Source organism: Triticum aestivum, chromosome 6D (assembly GCF_018294505.1).
Source record: "Triticum aestivum cultivar Chinese Spring chromosome 6D, IWGSC CS RefSeq v2.1, whole genome shotgun sequence".
Classification (NCBI taxonomy): Eukaryota; Viridiplantae; Streptophyta; class Magnoliopsida; order Poales; family Poaceae; genus Triticum; species Triticum aestivum.
This window is the reverse complement of record NC_057811.1, coordinates 254,646,437-254,671,534: the sequence shown is the minus strand read 5'-3', so window position 1 is coordinate 254,671,534 and position 25,098 is coordinate 254,646,437.

The window sequence follows — 25,098 nt, the reverse complement described above, 5'->3', positions numbered from 1 at the left end:
CATAGAGGTCGTCGACGGGGCGGTAACGCAGGAGCTCGTTCGCCGCGATGAGCGCGGTGCGCGTGAGACGAAGAACCGACAGGGGTAAGTGATGGAGTAGCGGTGCGGCCGTCTTGCTGCACCGAAGGATGCAACGAGGATGCCTGCTGCTCATTCCCCGCCGGGCCGGTGGCAGCGTTAGCGGCGGGAGACGGAGAACGGCGAGGTGGCCCGCCTATGGGAGCCGTCTGGGCGACGCGGGCGGAGAGGGCAGCCCGACGCTCAGCTCGAGCACGGCGAGCGTCCACCATGGAAACGACGGAGCGATGGAGCAATGAATTGATGGAAGGGAAACTACGGTGCACCCCTACCTGGCGCGCCAAATGTCGGATGTGGGGTTCCGGCAAACCCTTAAGGTTCGAACACTGGGGTGCGTGCGAAGTCTCTCCCTCCCACCGATCTACGCTCTAGCTCGCTAAGATCTCGCGGTTGAACTCGACGAACTCGCAACACAGAAAGACACGGGGTTTATACTGGTTCAGGCCACCGTTGTGGTGTAATACCCTACTCGAGTGTGGTGGTTGTGGATTGCCTCTTGGGCTGATGATGAACAGTACAAGGGAAGAATAGCCTCCTAAGGTTGAGGTGTTCAAGTGCTTGTGTAGTTGAGGATGATCTGAACTGGTTCGGGATCAGTTTCTCCTACTGTGGTGGCTAGTCCTATTTATAGAGGCCCTGGTCCTCTTCCCAAATATCGAGCGGGAAGGGAGCCAACAACGGCGGGTAAATTTGAAGGGGGACAGCTAGTACAAGCTATCCTGACAAAAGCGGTCTTCGCGTGCGAAAAGCTTTGGGGTGACGCCGTCTTGGGCTCCACGGTGACCTCCGCCTTGCCGTCCTCCTGGTCATGGTCTCGTTGCAGCAATATGGCAAACTTTGCATGATGCCTCGGTACTCTTCGCCTGCGCTGGCCTCCTTAGCACCAAAGAGGAAATAGAGACGTTGCGCACTGGCGCCCGCCTGGCGCCTGCCTGGTGCCGTTCGTCATGGCTCACGTCACGAGAGCCTCGTGAGGTTTGCCTTGCCTTGATATCTCCGCTGCTCGTGAGCCTGCCTGGCTAGGCCACTCCAGAGGAGGTCTTGCGTCGTCCGCCTCGCGAGGCTTGGACCCTCGCGAGGGTCTTGGGTGCCTTGTTGACGAAGATGGGTCGTACGGCCTGCTGCTTGGCCACGCTGTGGGCCACAGGCAGGCAAGTCTGGGGACCCCCGTTCCCAGAACGCCGACACTGTGTGCCAGAGACGCAGGACGGGATCCCCATCTAGATCGCCTTGAACATCCAACACCTCTGGGAGTTCTACCCATGAAGCAAGGCCCAGTGGCTGTGAAGGTCTCCGCCCGTGACACTCTCACATAATAACGAGTGGGGTTGTACACGCCCCAGAGTCTCCGGAGTGTCGCCCTCGGGCCTCGGGGGCTCCCTCCCACGTCCTAGTGGCAGCACTTAGCTCCACGCTGGTGAGAAGACTAGACTAGGTGCCGGACGCGGCTGTTCATTTGCTTTCTGTAGTTGGTTTGCAACCTTTTAATGAAATTTGAAGTTCTGGCGTTTCTCGATTGCTCGGTTGAGTCCAATCTTTGATCTACTTCTTCGCTCGGTTCTTTGTTTCGCGCCAGGGAGGAAGGCAGTTGCCCGACGGTCTCCCTCGCACGCCTCGCGTGGGTGCTGGGCAGGTGTGTGCGTGCGCTGGGCTAGCCTAAGCCACAGACACACCTCGCCAAAGCCCTGTCGCTCCAGAACTTCGGCTCCCCTGATCTTCGCGAGGCGCCCTTGATTGAGCTCGCGATTGGCGCACCCTTCTAAGTCCGTGCCCCACGGGTACCGCGACGTGGTGCGCTAGGCCATGATTAGCCCTTGCCTGAGGCCTAGCACAAGGAAGGATAAGGCACCCGATGGATGTCCTAACAAATTCTGCAGCTTTGTGATGCCGCTCGAGTTCAACGGCTCCCGAGTCAGCAACAAGGAGGGCTCACCAGGTGCCAAAGGGCGCGCCCTCACGAGACAGGAAACTACCCCGGGCGCATCCAGCTAAGTTATCCCTCTATGTCTACATGAAGCACGAATGCCATAACACAACACAGGAACAATAAACATAACACAAGCGGCATGAAAATTACGGTTCGTTACATGCCCTTGCAGGGCCCCATACTTGTTTCTTGGAATGCAAGAAGAAAGGAAAGGATGAGCAAAAGCGGCGCACGCACCCGCAGCGGCTCACGAGGGTCGGCTCCCGATGCCCCTCCCGGACTCAGCCGGAGTCCTCCTTGCGCTTCAGCGGAGCGCGGCAGCGGGACGACCAGCCACTGTCCTCATAGCGAGCCTGGTGACATGGCTACTGGTCGTAGCCACCGCTGCTAGAGCTTTCGCTGGAGGAGGAGCTTTCGCCGCCGGACAAGCCACGGCCGTCGCCAAGAGCGAGCTCGCCCACAGCGTCGTTGTGGCCATTGTCAAGGCCCAACTCGTCGCCGCCGCCGCTGTCCTCTGGGCTGCACCCTACGCGGAGGCCATCTTCCCCAAAAACCCTCACGTAGAGGGCCGCGACGCCGTCATACTTGAAGTGGAGGGTGCACCTCCTGCTCATGCCACGCGCAGGCGAACGTCTGCCAGCCGCAGGCCAGGACTACGTTGCCCACAGCGGAGACCTCCATCGTGGCCCATGAGGCCTTGCTACAGCAGCCTTCAGCTTGTAGCCAGAAGCCATCGAGATCTGCGGTTGGCAGCTTGCCGACAAATGAGCGCGGGAGTTGGAGCCAAGTTCCGACCGGCTGCTCCGAGCACACGACGAACTCCCGGAGCACCTCCGCCGAATGGAAGCACGACCGAGGAGGTCGGATGACCATGGCGCGCCTCCCCTCATCACAAGGGCTGCTCTGCCTAGAGCGGCCCCCGCCGTGGGAGGGGGCACCGCTCCGGCCACCAAGGGCGACGCCGGTTCTCGAAGGAGTGCGTCCGTGCCCCCGAGGGGCCACGACAGGGGTCACAACGTGCTTCCGGGGGCGGCCACGCCCCCTCTTGGGCGGTGGTGAGCCGGGCCCCTCCTGGAGTGCCTTCCCTTTCTCCGCGGCCGAGAACCTCTTCGTCGGCGCCATCGGTGTCGCACCAAGACGGCGGAGCAAAGAGGAAGAAGAAGAAGCAGACGGAGTAGAGGAAGAGATGAGCAACGGGGGCTCCGCCCCTCTCCTCATTTATAGTCAGAGGGAGGCCAACCGCCGGCCTCCACGATCACAGGTAATGATGGTTTTTCTTCTGCATGCAGCAGGGTCTCGTGAAGTCGAACGGTTGCCGAGGCAGCATGGGGAAGCGGAGACGCCCACATCCTCTCAATCGCTATGGATCAATCAAGGCCGCAGGTGGTTGGGGCCCGTGGGGCTCCGCACTTGCCCTTTGGCTTCGCCTCGAAGCCAAGTCTGAGCGCGCCTTCGGCCCGAGGGCTACTGTCGTTGTTCTGTTATCGGGGGTGCCCACACTTGCCTGCTTGCGGGCTTGTGCATGACTCCACCAACGATCTGGTACGGCCCATCTTCAGCAGCAACCACTCAAGACCCTCGCGAGGGACCAAGCCTCGCAAGGCGGAAGACACCAAGACCTCCTCAGGGGCAGCCTCACTAGGCTGGCTCCCGAGGAGCGAAGATCTCTATGCAAAGGGTACCTCACGAGGTTCACGTAACATGAGCCATGACGACCAAGGCCAGGCGGGCTCCAGCGGGCGCAGTGTACCAGTTTCCTTTTTGGTGCTAAAGAGGCAAGCGCATGCGAGGAGTCCCGAGGCATGAGGCAAAGGTTTCCTTATCGGTGTAACAAGACCAAGGCCAGCAGGACGGCAGGACGGAGGTCACCGCGGAGCGCACGGCAGCATCACCACCAGAGCCTTTAGTAGGCGAAGACCACATTTTGTCAGGATAGCTTGTACTAGTTGTCCTCATTCAAACTTGGCCGTTGTGGGATCCTTTCCCGCCTAACATTTGGGAAGAGGACCAGGGCCTCTATAAATAGTGTCTAGCCACCACCGTAGCAAGGGGACGGATCATTCAGATCGCCCTCACACCCACCAGCTCATCGAGCCCAAGAACACCTCACCTCCGGAGGTCGTTCGCCCTCTGTACTAGTTCATCCTCAGCCCCTCGAGGCAATCCACAACCGCACTGGAGTAGGGTATTACACCGCAAGGTGGCCCGAACCAGTATAAACCTTTGTGTCTCTTGTTCCCTGGTTCGTCGATCTAGGCCGTGAGATGGTTGATCGTGCGAGCTAGGAAGAGAGTGTTCTTCGTGCGCACCCCAGAGTTCAAACCTCAAGGGATTTGCCGGAACCCACATTCCGACAACCAGCAAGACAAGACCCTCGCGAGGGGCCAAGCCTTGCGAGGCGGACTACCCCAAGACCTCTGGATGGAGGGGCCACCCTAGGTTAGCTCCCGAGGAGCAGAGATTCCTATGTGGGTGCTCGCCTCGTGAGGTTGAGGTGACTCCAGCCATGACAACCAAGGCTAGGTGGGCGCCAGCGGGTGCAGAGCGACAGGTTTCCTCTTTAGTGCTAAGGAGGAAAGCGCAAGTGCGGGGTCCTGAGGAATCAGCCAAATGTTTCCATTCCCATGCAATAGGACCAAGACCGCCAGGATGGCAGGACGGATGTCATCACCGAACCCACCACGGCGTCATGACCAGAAGCTTTGCAGGCGAAGACCACCTTTTGTCAGGATAGGACGTACTTCTTGTCCCCCTTCAAAATTTGCCACTTTGGGATCCCTTCCCGCCTTTGTTTGGAGGAAGAGGACGAAGGCCACTATAAATATAGCTTAGCCACCACCATAGGAAGGGGGCCGGATCCACAAAAGAGAGAGAGACCTCACTAGTTCACATCCACACAAGAACAGACCTTCCGAGGTTGTTCTTCCCTTGTACTCGCTCATCCTCAGCCCCTCACGAGGCTAATCCACCATAAAGAAGGAGTAGGGTCTTACACCGCAAGGTGGCCCGAACCTGGGTAAACTGTTGTGTCCCTTTCCCTTCTTGTTCATCGAGCTAAGCCAATGGGGTGACGAATTGCTGGCTAGAGAGGTTGAGTTCTTTGCACACGCCCTAGAGTTTGAACCTTTCTTGGGTCTGCGGAGCCCTAAATCAGACAGCGGTCTCCAGATTGTGATGTCCGTGTAAAGGGCTCCCCCAATGATCCTTGTCCGTAGCTGGGCAATCTGCGGGACGGTGCCATCCCCAAGTAGGGCGGTGAGTCCGCGTCGGGCCCCATCTCGGGCCGAAGGAGCGTTGGAAGGAGTTCCAGCCCCTGGGCCCCTACCGGAGATGAGCGAGTCCTGGCACACCTCCCCAGCCGATCGGGCACGGACGAAAGCCTGGGCCGGGCGTTGGAGCTCGCACGTGGGCGAAGCTCCGTCCGGCACGACCTTCTTCAGGAGGTGGCGAGTGCGCTGGGCCGCCTTGGGGTGGAGCTTGGCGACGTTGACGCACGCCTCAAGGCGGAGCACCTATGCCTGGCGCGCGAATGGCGCCAACTAGAGGTCGCCATCAACTTTGGCTGCTTGCAACACGAGCAAGCTTGCGATCATGCCCTGGAGGAGGCCCGAGTTGTAGAACGCCGACACGAAGCGGCCAAGGGGCGCGTGAAGGAGCTCCAAGCTTCAAATGCCATCCTCTTTCGACTAGTCCAAGCATGCAAAGCCGCAATTGCCGCCCCAGCGGGTGGGCCGCCCACTGGTGAGGCGAGGCCCCACACGCTCGAGGAAACGCTGGTGCTGGAGGCGCTGGAGCGCGAACGGCTGGAGGTGATGGTGCGCCAAGTGGCCACTACTGAGGACGCCCTTGCCTCCCGGGAGTCCGCAGGGCTCTCGCCAAGGAATACCACCGAAAGCTGGAGCTTCAGGAGGCCCACTTCTGCACGCGGCACGATGAGCTGAAGGGCGATGCTGATGGCCTCAAGGAGAAGTTAGCCGCGGCAGAGCGGCGCGAGAAAGCCGCGGCGGACGCTCGGGCCGCTGCTAAGGCCGAGCTGTCCTTCCTTTACAAGCAGGTGGAAGGCGTTTCCTCCCTCGTGGAGAAAGCTTCAGACGAGGCGAGCCGAGCTTGGGTGCTGCAGCGCGAGTGCTCCTAGATATTCGAGGCCCTCGGGCGTAGGGCCAACCAGGCCCAGAGCAGCATTTGCAACGATAGCGTCTCTAGCCCGCTTGTTTCTCATGACGCCGGTTACCTCAGCTTCTTCACCAAGGTCATGGCACGCCTCGAAAGTGGGGCCGGGAAGGCGCGCCGACTTGTCAAGGAGAGGAGTCGTGACCTTCTTGCACGCGCATTCTCACGCGTTTTCAGCCACCTTCTTCGTGGTCGAGGAACGCGGGGCCAACGATGATGACGATGGCGGCAGCGACGGCGACAGTGTGTCTCCCTAGGCTTCTTTTCTCCAGTTTTCTTATGAAGACTTTGGATGAAACCCCGCGGGGATGTGAAAGTATTTTTGGAAGAACCTTCTACATGATGTATTAAGTAATATTGCACTCCTGAATGTCGCCTTTCCTTTGGTTTTTGCGCGCCTGTGACCCTTGAATAGGTGCGGCTGCAATTGTCATGTCGGGTCGTGACGCCCGGCCAAGGTTCGTAGGCGGACGCTTGCCAAAATCCTCGGGCCACACGTACTCGCTGGCTCGCTCGAGAGCGCCACACGAGGTTCCAGACGCCGAAATCTTCGAGAGGTGTGCGTGCCGGCAAGCCCATGGCTGTTGTGGCCTGGGCCCTCATCCCATCTTCAGCGCAGCTAGGCTGACCCAAGCGTGCACACCGCACCCATGTAGCCCCCGCTCGCGGGGCGCGATGGAGGGAGCCACGGGTGCCCGCCATCTTCGCAAAGACGGAAAGCGAGCCCCTGCCCTTTTTTTAAATGAAGACGCAAGAACTTGAAGTTCACTCCAAGAAATAGCAAGTTTGGTAACCAGAAAAGGCAAAGAACAGCCGCGTCTGTCACCTACGCTAGTCTTCTAGTCTTCCCGCCAGCACGGAGCATGGGGCTTCCACTAGGCGTGGGCATAGTCACTGATTGACTGTGTCGTCCGCCAGCGCGGAGCATGGGACTTCCACTTGGGCGTGGGTGGGAGCCCCCGTGAGCCTCGAGTGCAGCAATCAGGAGACTTCGGGGCCTGTACAGCCCTAGTCATTATTACGTGAGAGTGTCACGGGCGGATACTGGAGGGGTGCAAGGCGAGTCCGAGGCGCAGGTGGCCCTGGGCGGGGTCGCCGACCTGGCGACCGCCAGCGGTAGATATGATGCACCATCTCGCCGTCCGCGGCCCGCCTGAGCGGCTCGCGGTGCAGGTTTCGGAATCCTCCCTTGCCTTTGGGTTTCTGGGCCCCCAGCGTCGACCGGTTTTGCCACAGGAGACCCCGGACCCTCATGAGGCGCAATAGCCTTGTGGCCCCCTTGGGTCCTTGGGGCCCTGATATGTCTCCAACGTATCTATATTTTTTGATTGTTCTATATTATCATTCTTGGATGTTTTATAATCATTTTATAGTCATTTTATATCATTTTTTGGTACTAACCTACTGACATAGTGCCAAGTGCCAGTTGTTGTTTTCTGCATGTTTTTTACATCGTAAGAAATCAATACCAAACGGAGTCCAAACGCAACAAAACTTTTTGTGGATTTTTTTGGATTAGAAGAGATCGAGTGGGCCAATGAACTACCGAAGAGGGAGCGCGAGGTGAGCACAAGACACCAGGGCGAGCCTGGAGGCCCAGGCGCGCCCTGGTGGGTCGTGCCCACCTCGGTGGCCTCCCGAACTGCCTCTTTGCTCTATAAATACCCCAATATTCCAGAAACCCTAGGGGAGTCGACGAAAATCAATTCCAGTTGCCGCAAGTTCCATAACCACCAGATCCAATCTAGACACCATCACGGAGGGGTTCATCATGTCCATTGATGCCTCTCCGATGATGCATGCGTAGTCTTTTGTAGACCTACGGGTCCGTAGTTAATAGCTAGATGGCTTCCTCTCTCTATTTATTTGATTCTCAATATAATGGTCTCTTGGAGATCCATATGATGTAACTCTTTTTGCGGTGTATGTGTTGGGATCCGATGAACTTTGAGTTTATGATCAGATCTATCTTTTTATCCATGAAAGTTATTTGAGTCTTCTTTGATCTCTTATATGCATGATTGCTTATAGCCTCGTATTTCTTCTCTGATATTTGGTTTTTTTGGCCAACTTGATCTATTTATCTTGCAATGGGAAGAGGTGCTTTGTGATGGGTTCGATCTTTTGGTGCTTGATCCCAGTGATAGAAGGGGAACTGACACATATGTATTGTTGCTATTAAGGATAACAAGATGGGGTCTATTTCTACATAAATAGATCTTGTCAACATCATGTCATCATTCTTATTGCATTACTCCGTTTGTCCATGAACTTAATACAATAGATGCATGTTGGATGGCGGTCAACGTATGGAGTAGTAGTAGTAGATGCAGGCAGGAGTCGGTCTACAAATCTTGGACATGATGCCTATATAATGATCATTGCCTGGATATCGTCATGATTATTTGAAGTTTTATCAATATCCCAACACTAATTTGTTAACCCACCGTTTGCTATTTTTCTCAAGAGAAGCCATGATGTCTACTACACAACTTGTTCTTGTAGACTTGTGTTGGGCCTCCAAGCGCAGACTTTTGTAGGACAGTAGCAATTTTCCCGCAAGTGGATGACCTAAGGTTTATCAATCCATGGGAGGTGTAGGACGAAGATGGTCTCTCTCGAACAACCCGGCAACCAAATAATAAAACGTTTCTTGTGTCCCCAACACACCAAATACAATGGGAATTTGTATAGGTGCACTAGTTCGGCAAAGAGATGGTGATAAAAGTGTAGTAATGATAGTAGATATTGGTTTTTGTAATAGGAATAATAAAAAACAACAAGGTAGCAATTGATAAAACGGAGCACAAATGGTATTGCAATGCTTGAAAACAAGGCCTAGGGTCCGTACTTTCGCTAGTGCAATCTCTCAGCAATGCTAATATATTTGAATCATATAACCATCTCTCAAAGTGCGATGAAGAACCACTCCAAAGTTCCTATCTAGCGGAGAACATAAGAAGAAATTGTTTGTAGGGTACGAAACCACTTTGAAGCTATTCTTTCCCATCGATCTATCCAAGAGTTCATACTAAAATAACACCAAATAATTTCAGATTCATAATGCTCAATCCAACGAAAAGAACCTCAAAGAGTGCTCCAAGACTACTACTAGAGAAACAAAGACAAGAACGTGCATCAACCCCTTTGTGTGGATTATCCCAATGTCACCTCGGGAATCCGCGAGTTGAGTGCCAAAACATATATCAAGTGAATCAATAAAATACCCCATTGTCATCAAGGGTATCCATATGCAAGACATATATCAAGTGCTCTCAAAGCCATAAAAGTATTCAATCCGATAAAACGAAATCTGAAAGGAAAACACAATTCATCATAATAAGATAGAGAGGGAGAAACACCATATGATCCGACTATATTAACAAAGCCCGCGATACATCAAGATCATGTAGATCTCAGAAACACGATAGAGAGAGAGAGATAGATAGAGAGAGAGAGAGAGAGATTAAACACATAGCTACTGGTACAAACCCTCAGCCCCGAGGGTGGACTACTCCCTCCTCATCACGGTGGCCACTGGGATGATGAAGATGGCCACCGGTGATGATTTCCCCCTCCGGCAGGGTGTCGGAATGGGGTCTAGATTGGTTTCTCATGTCTACAGAGGCTTTCAGTGGTGGAACTTCTGATCTAGGGTTACCACCAATGGTTTTGGAATATTTGATGATTTATAGGGTGAAGAAGGGGTACGGGAGGCCACCGAGGTGGGCATAACCCACCTGGGCGCTCCTGGTCCCCCACGGGGCACCCCCTTGGTGCTGCTCTGGCCCAATGGAAGTCTTCTGGTCCATACAAAATCCACAAAAAATTTCGCTCCTGGTCCCCCACGGGGCACCCCCTCGCGAGGGTCTTGGGTGCCTTGTTGATGAAGATGGGCCGTACGGCCTGCTGCTTAGCCAGGCTGTGGGCCCCAGGCAGGCAAGTCTGTGGACCCCCGTTCCCAGAACGCCGACACAGTCTGATGCGCCGGGTGTCTTCCAGTTATTCGCTGTCGTTGCCATGTCATTCGCTTGCATGTTGCACTTTGTCATGTCATCAGGTGCATTTCATCTGCATGTTTTTCAAAACATGCATCCGTCTGGGTCTCCCAGTTCTTTCCATTGTCCGTTCTGAGCCCAGACATACACTCGCACGCGCCCCGGCACCTCCGAAATATTATTTTATAAGTGGTATAAAAATATTCTCGGAAAGGGATGAAAGTTGGCGTTCGGTCTTGTCCTAGCGTAGGTAGACCGCCTGCCAAGTTTCGTCGCAGTCGGAGTCCGTTTGATAGCCCAACCGTCATCCGTAGCAGCACCGTTGCCAGTTAAACCGTCAGACATTTTGGTATCCGGAAACCCTTGCCGGGCTGCATTTATCCCCTCTTCTCTCAGCCCAACCTGGTCTACATAGCCCACCTGTAGCCCACTAGACCCATCGTAGCCCCCCTCCGACCGGAGCCATCGGATCGCGATCGGATGGTCCACAAACCCCCCTAAACTAAGCAAATCTGCTATATATGGACACCCCTTGTCCATTTTGGGCAGCCTAGCCCCTCCACCTACCTCTAGCCTCTCTCCACCTTAAAATCCGTGCCCAGCCAGCACCCCGCCGCCACTTGTCGCCCCCCATCGGCCAGCCCCGCCGCTGGTGACGCGTGCAGCCAAACAGGGGCTACCACGTCGCCCTGCCTCGCCTCCCACCACGCCTCCAGTCGCCGCGGACCGCGGAGCCCATCACGGGCCCGCGCAGGCCCGTTTCCCTGCCGCCACCTGGCCCGAGCCGCCCGGGTCTCCGCCTCCGGTCCTCCCGAGCTCCAGTGAGAGGAGCCCGAGCTCCCGAAAGCCCCGCCGCCGGCCATCATCCTCGCCGCCTCATCGGGAGCCCGTCTGCCTGCCCGCAGCTGCCGCTCCCCATCGCTTGCCGAGCCCCTTTGCCCGCACGCTTCGTCCGTCTCGCTGGACCCCGCCGCCTCGTCTGCTCGCCGCCCCACGGACCTCGCCGGAGACCGCGGCCACCACCTCCGTCAGGAGCTCGCCGCCGCTCGCCGTGGTTGCTTCCCTGGCTGGATCTGGGGTCCCCATGCCCGGATCTGTCCGTTCCCACCGGAACCGCCCCGCGCCGCCCCGTCTTCGCCTGCTCGCCGCCAGTGCCAATGGCCGCCACGGCCCCTGCCTCGTTCCCGCTCGGGATCGAGGAGGACGACGCCTCCAGCCCCGCTCGCGTCACGCGTGGGCCGCTCGGCCTCTCCAGGGCCCAGCTCGGCTGGCCCAGTTTCCCACGGGCTGCTTCCTCGACCGGCCCATTTGGCCCTAGGTGTCTTTTGAGCATCATGTCAACATGTTTTACAAGCATCTTCATGCCATATTTACCGTGGTGCAATCCATGTATTTTTATGTGCCTTGTGGTGAGTGTATCAAGCTTGCAAAGTGTGCCACTTGATGTTTGTTGTTTTTTGAGACTTGGTAAAATCTGTCTAGTCTGTAACTGTTACATTATGTTGTCATGTTAGCTTGATACTACCATCGTATCCATGCATAATCTGGAGATGCCTAGTTGACATGTTTTGATGTTGATGTTATTATATATCATGTCAAGCCATTTAATTCCCCATATATGTCATGTAGCATATGTTTCCGTTGCCATGAACATGCCTAAATAATGTTCCAGTTTTCTGTTAACTTCATGATGTCATGTTGTGAGCTTGTTATATATGCCTGTTTTGGAGATGCTCCAATTATATGAATTGAAATATGCTATGAGTAATTTGTCCACATGCCAAGTTTGATAATTGTGGACTTAATATGACCTCTGTTCCAAGCTCGCAAACATGCTATGATGATGTTGCTGAAACTGTTACACATTCAAACTTGTCTTGATGGTTCCCACTAGTCCATGAGCCATATGTTTATGATGCCTTGATATTATTTGCTCTTTGTTTTCCGTATAACTTGTTGTAGTTTGTCTCTTTCTTGCTCTCAAGTTTCCATCATTCCCTTGGTTGCCGTACTTTGATGCCATTCCCTTGGTTGCCGTATAACTTGTTGTAGTTTGTCTCTTTCTTGCTCTCAAGTTGCCATCATGCCAAATCTGTCAACCTATTAAAAGTATGTTCCATTTTGGAAGAATCATAGTAATTACTCCATGCATCATGTCTACTACTTGCCCATGTCTTTTGCCTAATTATTAAAGTTTCTTTGCTTTTTGTTATGTGTCTCCAAAGTCAGCATCATAATGTTATTGTTCTGCATTCCCAGATTTCCTCTTCCTAGCAAACCTTTGTTTGGCTATGTTACCGCTTTGCTCAGCCCCTCATATAGCGTTGCTAGTTGCAGGTGCAGTTGCAGGTTGTTCCATGTTGGGACATGGATATGATGGGATATCACAATATCTCTTATTTAATTAATGCATCTAAATACTTGGTAAAGTTTGGAAGGCTCAACCTTTTGCCTGGTGTTTTGTTCCACTCTTGCCGCCCTACTTTCCGTCATACCGGTGTTATGTTCCTTGATTTTGCATCCCTAACACGGTGAGAGTTTATGGTCCCCTCTTGACAGTTCGCTTTGAATAAACTCTTCCAGCAAGCCCCAACATTGGTTTTAACATTTGCCATAATAATATTGAACTAAATAATTAATTGGCATAGGGCGTCATGAACCCGAGGATTCTTTTCTACATACAGGGGGGCCAGTGCTGATGGTGTTGGTCCCAAACTAGAGCACCGTGCGGGACCGCCCCTAGGAAACTTGGGGTATCTAGATCCTCTACACTTAGCTTATCCGGTCGTGGCCTGAGACGAGATACGCGCGGCTACTATCAAGGTGTCGGCACGCCGGGAGGTCTTACTGGATTAGCTTTACCATTGTCGAAATGTCTTGTGCACCGGGATTCCGAGTCTGCTCGAAGGGCCCCGCGATGGAGGATTGTCTCCGCGGATCATGAGCTTGTCATGGGGTAAGTTGGGACACCCCTGCAGGATTTAAACTTCCGAGAGCTGTGCCCGCGGTTATGTGGCAGATGGGAATTTGTAAAAATTGGATTGTAGTGAACTTGAAGTAAACTCAATTAAAATACACCAACCGCGTGCGTAACAATGACTGTCCCTTTTTGGGGAAGTTCGAGAGGAGAACACGGTTGGGTTATGTTTGAACGTAAGTAGTTCAGGATGACTTATTGATCATTACTAGTTCGCGACCGTTTGCGTAGTTTCTCATCTTACTCTTGTACTCATAAGTTAGCCACCATACATTGGTTTGTCGCTTGCTGCAACCTCACCACATATCCTTTCCGTACCCATTAAGCTTTGCTAGTCTTGATACCCATGGTAATGGGATTGCTGAGTCCTCGTGGCTCACAGATTACTACAACAACAGTTGCAGGTGCAGGTAATGCGATGATCCGATGTGAGAGCGATGTTTTCTTGATTTGGAGTTCTTCTTCTTCTTCAATCTTGGGTTAGGTTCCTGGTCGGCAGCCTGGGCTAGCAGGGTGGATGTCGTTTGAGTTTCTGTTTGTGTGTCATCCGTAGTCAGATGTTGTTCTCATGTATGATGTCTGATGTATTCATGTGGCATTTGTATGCCTGGTATATATCCCCAACTATTATGTAATGGTACGATTTAATGATATCCACCTTGCAAAAGCGTCTCCAATATGCGCTTCTATCCTTGGTGGGACCTTCGAGTTCCTTTAGGATAGGGTCGCATATTGGGCGTGACAGGAGATTTACCCAGGTTCGGGCCACCTTGTGGTGTAAGACCCTACTCCTGCTTTGTGGTGGATTTCCTCGCGAAGATGATGAAGATGAACTAGTACAAGGGTGAGCTGCCTCGTGAGGGCTCATGGGGGTGAATCGATCTCTCCATGGTCGAGTCTAGCCTATATTTATACTGGTCCCAGTCCGCTTCCCTCATGGCGTAGGCGGGAAAGGATACCACGGCGGCCAAATTCAAAGGGGGACAAGAGTACACCCTATCCTGACTAAAGGTGGTCTTTGTTTGCAAAGCTACTGGCTATGAACGCTCGTGGGCTCGGTGATGACCTCCGTCCTACCGAGCTGTGGTCTTGGTCTTCTTGCACCGAAGAGGTAAGCTTTGGGGATTCCTTGGGAACCCGCGCGTTGGCTTTGTCCCTCTAGCACCAAAGAGGAAATTGTCCTTGCCCGCGCCAGCTGGTGCCCTCCTATCTCCGGTCGTCATGGGTCACGTCTCAACGCACCTCGCGAGGAGGGTGCGGGCCTAGAGATGTCTACCCCCCAGGAGGCGGCCTTGGGAGGCTGATCCTTAGGAGGTTCGATGTAGCTTGCCTCACGAGGCAAGGGCCCTCACGAGGGTCTTGCTCGTGAAGTCTCGACGCTGGGCCGCGCTGGGCCGTTGGTGGAGCCACACGCTGGGCCGTAGGAAGACGGGTATGGGTACCCCCAGTCTGAGAACCCCGACTGCGGGAGTCAGGACATATCCCAAGCCCAACTTTGACCGCCCTCTATAACACCACCATGTATTAAGCTAGAGTAATCCTATAGGATTATGCTAAGTCTTTATGATTTGCGATGCATGATCACTTGGGTTCAAACCTCATTTCAAATTCCACCTCTGAATTCAATTCAAATTTAAAGTGAGAATTTAAATGCACACACATGGTGGGAAAATAGTTCAACCTTCAGCAAATATTCTGTCGTGGTGGGCTCACGGCAGATGCCATGGGATGGCTAATGAGAGGGACATGCAAAAGGCAACTGGTGGGCTCCAGAAACGACGTTGGTACGAGCGAGCGTGAGAGACAAGGCGTACCCAGGTTCGGGGCTCTCCGGAGAGATAACACCCCTAGTCCTGCCAAAGTGTGGTTTATATGAGGTGGATACAGGCTTGCTCCTTAAGCTGTTCTTGGGAAGAAGTAAGACGGGCCAGTGCATAGGCTGCTCCCCTTCCATTGTGTGAGTGTTCTACTAGTGATAACTTAACCCATTTGCATGGAGGCCTAATGGGGGGTATTATAGGCCAACCTCTCGGGGTTACAATGGTAAAGTTACATAGGCGCGGGGCCGGGATGTCGGTGTCTAGGAGCTGGCAGTGGGGGCTGCCGGGTCCATCGGGTGCGGGCCATACCAGGCCCGCTGGGCTTGGTACGCCCGGCTACTAGGTACTGTAGGCACGCCGTGTTGGACCTCATGAGGAGGCTGCGTCGGCTTGCTACAGGATTGCTCCCCCAACACGCCTCCCGCCCCAGGCGATGGCTTGGTCGGCACGACAGCCAGGCCCACCGGGGCTGGCGTAAAGGGGGGCGCACCATAGTCATGCTCATTTGTTTATGGAGGTTCGTCTTGTGGGGGGCAACTAGCATGTGCCTGTCGGCTTGGCCGGGTTGCATTGGGAAGCCTGGGAGGGGGCGGCCGGATTGAGGGGCATTGCGAGCCCCGGTGTTTTTGAAAAGGGATTCGGGTTCCGTTGCCTACTCGGTGTCCATCCCCCCGGCAGTAGTCCCTGATGCTTTGAAGGCTCGCCGGCTTCAAGCAGGGGGGCCTTCGTAGTTTCACCTCCTCGAGAAGGTGGATGGGTTTATGGAGCTTGGGGCCGCCGGGTCCGGCAACACCCACTGTGTGCCGGCTTCCGGAAGCACGTTCGCGGCACCCCGATATGGGTGGGAAACCAAGGCGTCTGGTGAGTCTTGGATGGGAAGGGACACGCTTCTCGCTTCCCGACGCATGCGCCACATGGTGAACAGCGGTCAGAGAGGCCCTGCCAGGCCACGCGTGTGATGGGACGCAATAGCAGGCTGGGCCCCGCCACACCGCGCCCTCGGCCCACGCGCCGGGATTTATTGAATATCGTCGTCACCAGCGGCAACCGCTTGGTATCATGCATATACTGAATATCGTCCTCCATGGTCTCGGACCTCTCCCATGACCCCGCCTTTGGCAGAGGTGAACGGGTCATGGGACAGGTCCGAGACCATGGAGGACGATATTCAGTATATGCGCGATACCAAGCGGCTACAGCCGGCGACGGGGGTGGCCGAGCACGCGCCAGGCGGCAAGGCGGGGGCGCGACCGAAGGGGGCCGAGCGTGTGTTCTTCCTCTCTCAATTCAAGCACGGGTTCGGAGAACCCGCTAGTGATTTCTTCCGCTCCTTCCTGGATTTCCTTAGGCTGCAACCGCACCATTTGGGCGCAAATATGGTGCTGCAGCTCTCCGGCCTCGTCACCTTGTGCGAAGGCTATCTGGGCATCGAGCCCAGCATAAATATATGGGCTCTTCTTCCTGAAGCTGCAGGAGCCGGCAGCCGGGGCGATGTCCGCCTGCGGGGCCGCCGTCATCTCAACTCGGCCGCATGGGGTGTTCCCCAAGAGGCGACTCGAGCATTCTGCCAAGAAGTGGCAGAATACATTCTTCTACGTCCGCAATCTTGGCGTGAACCGCATCAACTTGCCGCCGTTCATCGACATGGTGCTACTGGCCAAGAAGAACTAGACCGACTACCCCAAGACCACGCAGGGATCTAGAACTTGAGCTTCTGGGTCGCAGAGATGGCGGCACGGGAGGGGCTCACCGGGACGGATCTTATCGCCACCTTCATCGCATGCCAGGTGCTGCAGATGCAGCATCAGGTGCATATCATTGGCCTGATGGGGGAACAGGGGGATCCCACCCGGATGTCCTCCACTGGGTTGTCGCTGGAGCAGGTCGCTGACCAGGTCAACAGCATCTCGAAGGCTGGGATGGTGGCTGACTCGTGCTTCAGGAAGGCGCCCTACAACCACGTGAATCTGGCGCCGGCAGTGAGTCCTTGGTCTTCGTTTTTCGCAATATCCCAGCTTCTTCTCCGTCCTGATGTGACGAAGGAGGTGTTGCTGAACGTCGTCGGACAAATGGATGACGGAACAAGGGTGCAAGTACTGGCCATCCAACAAGCCGGCATCACTACTGGAATCAGCTAATTTGCCATCTGCCAGCTCTTTGCCGTCTGCTAGCTGACGGCAAAGAAGCTCTTTGCCATCAGCTACCCAAAAGCAGACGGCAAAGAACAGGCAGACGGCAAAGAAGCTCTTTGCCATCTGCCAGCTCTTTGCCGTCTGCCAGCAGACGGCAAAGAATCTTTGCCGTCCGCTGGCAGACGGCAAAGAGTGTGGTGGCCCCCACCCCCCGCTCGTTTGAAAAAATCTTAACGGCCCACCTCTTTGCCGTCCGCTAGCAGACGGCAAAGAGGCAAAAAGGCGGACGGCAAAGGCTGGCGGACGGCAAAGAGGGCACTTGACTAACGGCAGGTACCCCCCCGCCCGTTACTCACTTCCTTCTCGCCCTTCTCCTCCCACCCCGCCGCCGCCACCCGCCGCGCGCCGCGCGCCGCCGCCCCGTCGCCCCCGCCGCCCCGTCGCCCCACCGCCCTGCCGCCCCACCGCCCCGTCGCCCCCCCGCCCCGGCCCCCCGCCGCCCCGCGCCCCACCGCCGCCCCGGCACCCCGCCACCCCACCGCCGCCCCGGCCCCCCGCCGCCCGGGCCACCGCCGCCCCGCCTCCTCCACCGCCCCGCCCCGGCCCCCCGCCGCCCAGGCCCCCGCCGCCCCGCCTCCTCCACCGCCCCGCCCCGGCCCCCCGTCGCCGGCCCCTCCCCGACCCGTCGCCGCCCCCCACAGTGAGCCCCTCCCATTTTTTTTCTGTTTTTTTTGTTTTTCTTTTCTGTTTAGATAAGGTTTTTTAGTTTAAGTTTTTTCAGTTTAAATTAATTAGTTTAGGTTATTTAGTTTAATTAGTTTAGGTTTAATTAGTTTAAATAGTTTAGGTTTAATTAGTTTAAATAGTTTAGTTTTAATTAGTTTAGGTTTTTAGTTTAGGTTAAGGTTAAGTAGAAGGGGGAAGAAGAAGAAGAAGAGGAGAAAGAAGAAGAAGAAGAAGAAGAAGAAGAAGAAGAAGAAGAAGAAGAAGAAGAGGAGGAGGAGGAGAAGAGGAGGAGGAGGAGGAGGAGGAGAAAGAAGAAGAAGAAGAAGAAGAAGAAGACGGGGGATGAGAAGAAGTAGAAGAATGAGAAGAAGTAGAAGTAGTAGAAGAATGAGAAGACCCCCTGACCCCCTGACCCCCCAACCCCGACACCACACCCCGACACCCGACCCCGACTCCACCCCGACACCCGACCCCCTAACCCCCTGACCCCGACACGACACCCCGACCCCCCGACCCCCTAACCCCCTGACCCCGACACGACACCCCGACCCCCCGACCCCGAAACAGCACCCCGACCCCGACACGGCACCCCGACACCGACACGGCACCCCGACACCGACACGACACCCCGACCCCCGACACGACACCCCCAACACCCCGACCCCGAGACCCCGACCCCGACCCCGACCCCGACCCCGACACCCCGACCCCGAGTGGCACGACACCCCGACCCCCGACACCTCCCAAAAAGGTGTTCTTTGGCCTTCTAGAAGCCGACGGGGTCATATATTTGTGAATTATTAGTTAGGTCATATATCTTTCGATTTTGTTATGAAAAACATCATATATAATTGTGTTGATCGGGTAGTTTTAAATGTGCAGTTGTTTCATCGCTGCGAGGTTTGGTGTTCGATGACCTCGCCGTGTGTTTGACGAGCTCTGCCCCTTCGTTCGTGGGTGAGCACAAATGACATGTCCTCCTCCCCCATTAATTATTTGATCTATTCCGATGAAACTTGATAGCTAGATATATATGTGTCTTGAATCATCAGTATGCGTAACCAATATGTGTCTCCCGTTCGAAAGCATCATAGTTATAAATATGCATGCATTTGCATATTTATAACCTTGATTCTTTCGAATTTTCCAACGCTATCCATGGACAGCCCGAGTATGTTTAGATTCGGTTCGTTTTCCCATATGCTTTGCTCCGGATCCGACGCATAAATTTTGTCAGTGCCTCCCCTGTTGTTCTCCGGGTACACATCCTCTCTGTTTATTGCAGATACGTGTATCAGGAGAACAGCGGGGAGGTGCTGCCGAAATTTTGCGTAGGATCCGGGGCATAGCATGGGAAAATGAACCCAATCTAAACATACTCGGGTGGGATTAGGACCTATCATTACCTATTAGAGTGTAGGTTGCATGGACGTAATAAAATTGACAAAGTAGATCAACTGATGAATACATACATGGTGAATTATATATATATATATATATATATATATATTTGTTGTGTGTCTAGTAGCTCTGAAAGTCAAGATGAGTGATCGTGCGTGGATGTACACCGGTCACACTGGTCAGAACAAATGGAGCACTGAATGGTTCACAAAAACCAAGGGGTTTGTGCGAGCCGCATTTGCAAATGGCCAGAGGAAAACCTGGTGCCCCTGTTTACGGTGCGGCAATTGGGAAAAGAGGACAGAGGCTGAAATGGGCAAACACCTGCAGAAGAGTGGTTTTACGCCCGATTATATGGTGTGGACATTTCATGGTGAGTCTGCCCAACGTGACCGAGCTGAGGTGGATCGTCGTCGCACCGACGAGCATGGTACCGGGATGGAAAACATGGTGCAAGACTTTGATGATGCTCGGGATTCGGACAAGGAGATGGAGGAATCTGCAAAGGCCTTCAATGAAATGTTGGAGTCTTCAAAACGTCCGCTCCATGAGCACACTGAGCTTTGTCAGTTGGATGCCATCTCACAAGTAATGGCTCTGAAGGCTCAGTTCAACTTGGGCAGAGAATACTACGATGCAATGATGACAGTATTTGGACGCTTTCTACCCAAAGGCCAATTAATGCCTGCAAACCTTTACCAGTCGGACAAAATCCTCCGTGCACTGAAGATGCCCTATGATAAGATACATGCCTGTGAGAAAGGATGTGTCTTGTTTAGGCTTGACTATGCGGACTTGAACTATTGTCCCATTTGCAAGTCTTCATGTTGTGGTAGACAACGGTATGGGTGAGAAGACCAAAATCCCCGTTAGTGTTCTTCGGTATATGCCAATCGTACCAAGACTTCAACGTCTTTTCATGGTCGAAGAGACGGCCAGACAGATGACATGGCACAAAACGGGCAAAAGAACCGAACTAGATGCAGATGGGAATCTGATGATTGTACACACATCGGATGGTGTTGCATGGAAAAAGTTTGATGAATTACATGGTGACAAAGCGGCAGATCCGAGGCATCCTCGAGTCGGCATCAGCACGGATGGGTTCAGTGTGTTTGGTATGATGGCAGCCCAATACAGTTGTTGGCCCGTATTTGTCTTTCCACTCAATCTCCCCCCCGGTCAGATTATGCAAAGAAAGAACATTTTCCTGACGTTGATAATTCCAGGGCCCAACTATCCGGGGAAAATATGAATGTGTACATGCAACCACTTAAAGACGAATTGCAAGAAGCCTGGGATAATGGGTTCAAGACATACGATGCCTATAGCAAACGGAACTTCATAATGCGTGTCTGGTACATGTACTCGACGCATGACCTGCCGGCGTATGCGCTATTCGTTGGCTGGTGTGTGCATGGAAGGTTCCCGTGCCCCACATGCAAGGGAGCTCTTGAGTTTCGTTGGCTTCAGGCCGGTCGCAAGTTTTCTTGCTTCGACATGCATAGACAGTTCCTGAATCCTCGCCATAAGTTCAGGAAAGACAAGAAGAACTTCATCAGAGGTAGAGTTGTCAAAAACTCTACACCACATGCATTGACAGGCCAACAGACCCTGGATCAGTTAAATGCTCTCGAGCCAGATCCAGAGCGTCCAGGGTACTTCAAGGGGTATAATTATAAGCACGCCTGGACTCACAAAACATGCTTATGGGATCTGCCTTACTTCAAAGACCTCCTTTGCCCACACAACATCGACGTGATGCACACTGAGAAGAATATCGTCGAGGCACTTTTTGGTACATTGTTCGGCATAGATGGGAGGTCAAAGGATAATACTAAGGCTAGAGTCGATCTGGAGGCACTATGTGATAGGCCGTTACAAAACATGAAAGAACCGAAAGGAAAGCAGAACTGGACGAAGCCAAAGGCATGGTTCAATCTTGGAAGGCCAGCTATGAGGGAAATTATCTTGTGGGTGAAAATGCAGTTGATGTTCCCCGATGGGTATGCAGCGAATCTACAGAGGGGAGCCAGTCTTGATAAATTGAAGATATTTGGTCTCAAGAGTCATGATTGGCACATATGGATTGAGCGGGTAATGCCGGTGATGTTGCGTGGCTTCAACCCTGAGGATGAATGGCTATACTGGCAGAACTCAGCTATTTCTTCCGTGTTCTTTGTGCGAAAGAACTATCGCCTGTCGTGCTAGAAGAAATGGAAGAGTTGGCGCCGAAGTTGATCTGCAAGTTAGAGAAGATCTTTCCACCGGGCTTCTTTAATCCAATGCAACATTTGATTTTACATCTCCCGACAGAGGCAAGATTGGGGGCGCCCGTGCAAAATCGTTGGTGCTACCCAACCGAGAGGATGCAGAAGACGCTTCGACAAAAATGTAAAAATAAACATAGAATTGAAGCATCGATGGCTGAGGCATTAATCACTGAGGAGGCGGCAAACTTCGTGACAGCACACTACGAAGCCAAAAATCGTCATTTGCATAATCCGAAGCCTCGGTACAATGCTGACGACCCTAAAAAGGGTGGATCCAACCTCAGCCTATTCAAAGGGAATCTCGCACCAGCCAGTGTTTCAAATCCAGTATCTTTGGATAACGAACAATGGCCGACCATTTCGTTGTATATCTTCAACAACCTGATAGAAGTGCGGCCGTACATCGAGTAAGTTCTCGGTACATAGTTTCGCAACTTCTATTTCCTTTGAACTGCTCTTATTCCTGGATATTTCATACAGTCGATACGTCACCTTATTCTCGTATGGAGCGGTGATCCAAAAGGATTCTGTCGAAGAGTATGAGCTTCTCGCAAAGCAAGGAGGCGGCTATCCCGGTTTCATCTCTTGGTTCAAACAAACGGTAATTTCTATTAGACTTGTAGGCTATCCCGGTTTCATTCGCTAATTTGTGCGTAATGCAACAATTCTTTCATATTAAACTTGTAGGCTAATTCAGAGTCTATGGACGCCGAATTGAGACAAGTTGCTAATGGTTTTGACTATAAGGTCCGTTCATTTGACAAATACGACATCAACGGGTATTGCTTTCGTACCTATGGCAAAGAGCTTTCTATGGCCGACCGAAAGGCTACAAATTGTTGTGTATCCGCTATCGGTGAAGGAGGTACGGAGTATTATGGGAGAGTTGAAGCAATTTATGAACTTCTATTCTATGGTGAAAACCCACCGAATGTCGTAGTCTTCAAATGTTATTGGTTTCAGCCGAAGGAGACTAGAAGGACTCATGAACATATAGGGCTAGTTGAAATCAACCAAAGCACCCATTTAGATGTTCCTGATGTCTATATTACGGCTCAACAGGTGACCCAAGTATTCTATCTATCGTGGGCCTGCCAAACTGATCCAAATCTGAAAGGTTGGGATGTCGTTTATGAAGTGCCGCCACGTGCTAGACTATCTCCCCCAAAGGAAGAGGATTATGAACCTCACATTAACCCAGACACATATGAAGGAGAATTCTTCCAAGAGACACGTCTTTCCAAAAAGCGTTTCAAGAACCGCTATACTTCACCCCAAAACATTGAAGTAGACAGCGACAGTGAATCCGACATCACCCCAGAGGAGGAACAAGTAGAGCCGGAACAAGAAGAGGTTACTGCTGTGGATGACCTGTCATTGCTTGACCGATTACGTCAAGGTGGCCTTGCACATGTTGATGCCACTGAACCCTATGAGCCCGTCATTGATTATAGTGATGATGATGATTATGCATTTATTGATGATACTGATCGAGATTATTAGTAGTGTCAGGTATTAAATTTTTTAATGTTGTACTTGATGATGATACACTTAAGTGATACACATATTATTATTCATGTCGGTCTTTTTTTTATGTTGTACTAATTTCGTTTACTGTTTGTCATGTCAGGTGTTGAAAGATGGTGGGCGCTAGTCGGGAGCGCGCCAAGGCCCCTTCTTCGTCGGCGCGTGGTCTGAGGTCTTCGATTCCAGACGTACCTCTCCGCCGAGCGTTGCTGGACAGTATGTCCACACCGCCGGGCCCTTCTTCGTCGACCGCGGTGCCCGGCAGGGGACGAGGTAGGAAGAGAGGAGGTGGGGCACGTGGTCGCGGGAGAGGAGGTAGGGTGACTGCTACGGCGCCTTCCTCGCCGCCACCCCCAGCTGTTTCACCCGAGCACGTGACTGCTAGGGTGGACTCGTCCGAGGAGGAGGCTCCACGGACTCCGGTCCACGAGCCTCCGGTCCACGGGTCTTGGGCCCACGAGCCTCGGGTCGACTGGCCTTCGGCCCATGAGAGTTCGGCCCACGAGACCCCGGAGGAGCACACGTCCGGATGGGGTACCTGGCCGGAGCAGCCCGAGGAGCCGAGTGGCCATGCTGATGATGGCGGGGAGCCGACTGATCTTGAGGAGGAGGGTGGCACCGTCTACCAGCGTGGTGCTACATGGCTCCCGTCCGTGCCGGCGACCCGCGAGCAGAGGTGGTTGATCTTCCCTGATGGGGAGAGGTACGTAAGTGCATTTAATATTTTTGTACCTTCTGCATTCACGTTTCTTCAAATAACTAATGCCTTGGCCTTGTCATGCTGCAGGGGTTGGGACCACCATCATAGTGTCCGCCGGCCCAACTCCGTCCTTGGAGTTCTTTGCCGGCAAAACTTCCCGGGGTTTGTCACGTTGCCTGGTGAGGGTCGGCTTCAAGAGCTTGGGTTGAGCTGGGAGCACTACGTGGCTGCCCCGGCCCCGCCGGATGTCATTATCGACGGTGTCGTGTGCGACACGAGGGCAGACATGGTGATCAGGACGTTCTGGGTAATTTCTCCTTTACACATTTCAAAATCTTCAACTAGTTAGTTATTAATTGTACTAATCAATATTGTCTCATTTGATTGCAGACATTCTACAGGTGTGAGGAGGGATACGAGGAGGACAGCGCAAATGTTATCCAGAACGTCTGCAAGCGCCTACTCCAGAACTTACGGCACGAGGCTCGGGTGCAGGCTGTTCGAGACTACTACGCCTTGCGTGGTATCAAGAAGACCAAGCCGGCGTGCCGCGATAAGTTCCTGAGTAAGGAGCAGTACATGAAGGTAATTCTTAAGGCTTTCTACTTAAGTTCCTTCATTTAGTAATTATTAGCCGTAGCGCTCAAGTTTCTATTTGCTAACTTAGGCGCCTCCGAGATGGTGTGCGGATCGGATGGATTGTTGGGAGGTGTTGGTCGATGAGTGGTGCTCACAAGAATGGCTAGCCCTCCACAACTAGGCCAAGGACAAACGTGCCCAAATGGAAGGTGTGCCACACCATCAAGGCAGCTCCAACTTATATCAGTTCGGGCGCAACTGGGTATGTGGTTTGCTTCATGATTCATGCAATTCATTCATCATGCTAGCTTGAGCCCTTTAATTACTAATTTTCATTGTTTCTCTCTTTCAGGCACGCCACAATAAGGCGGATAAGGTGCCAGAGGTGTACGACCTGTATGCCATGGCCCACACTGGCTCTTTCAAGAAAGTCAAGGCTTTCTCTCAGTCTGACCTCGATGATGCAAACAACTTCACCAACATCTCCTCCCACAACAAGCTCGTGAGATATAGAGATGAGGGGAAGGCGAGGAAAGGGGAGGACTTTAACCCGAGCCAGGGTCCCATTGATCCAGAGCTGGTGATGATATCTGGTGGCGGGAGGTCCCATGGCTCCATAGCCATTGGAGATGGACTTATCCGTTGTCCTAGCACTCTCCCGGAGATCAAGGCGCGCCAGTCGAGCTCCGCTCCTGAGATAAGGCCTCGTGAACGGCCAGTGCAACTTGCCATCAAGGTTAGTGATACGTACTCAGTTATCTTTCTCCATTACATTGTGTGCGCTTCCATC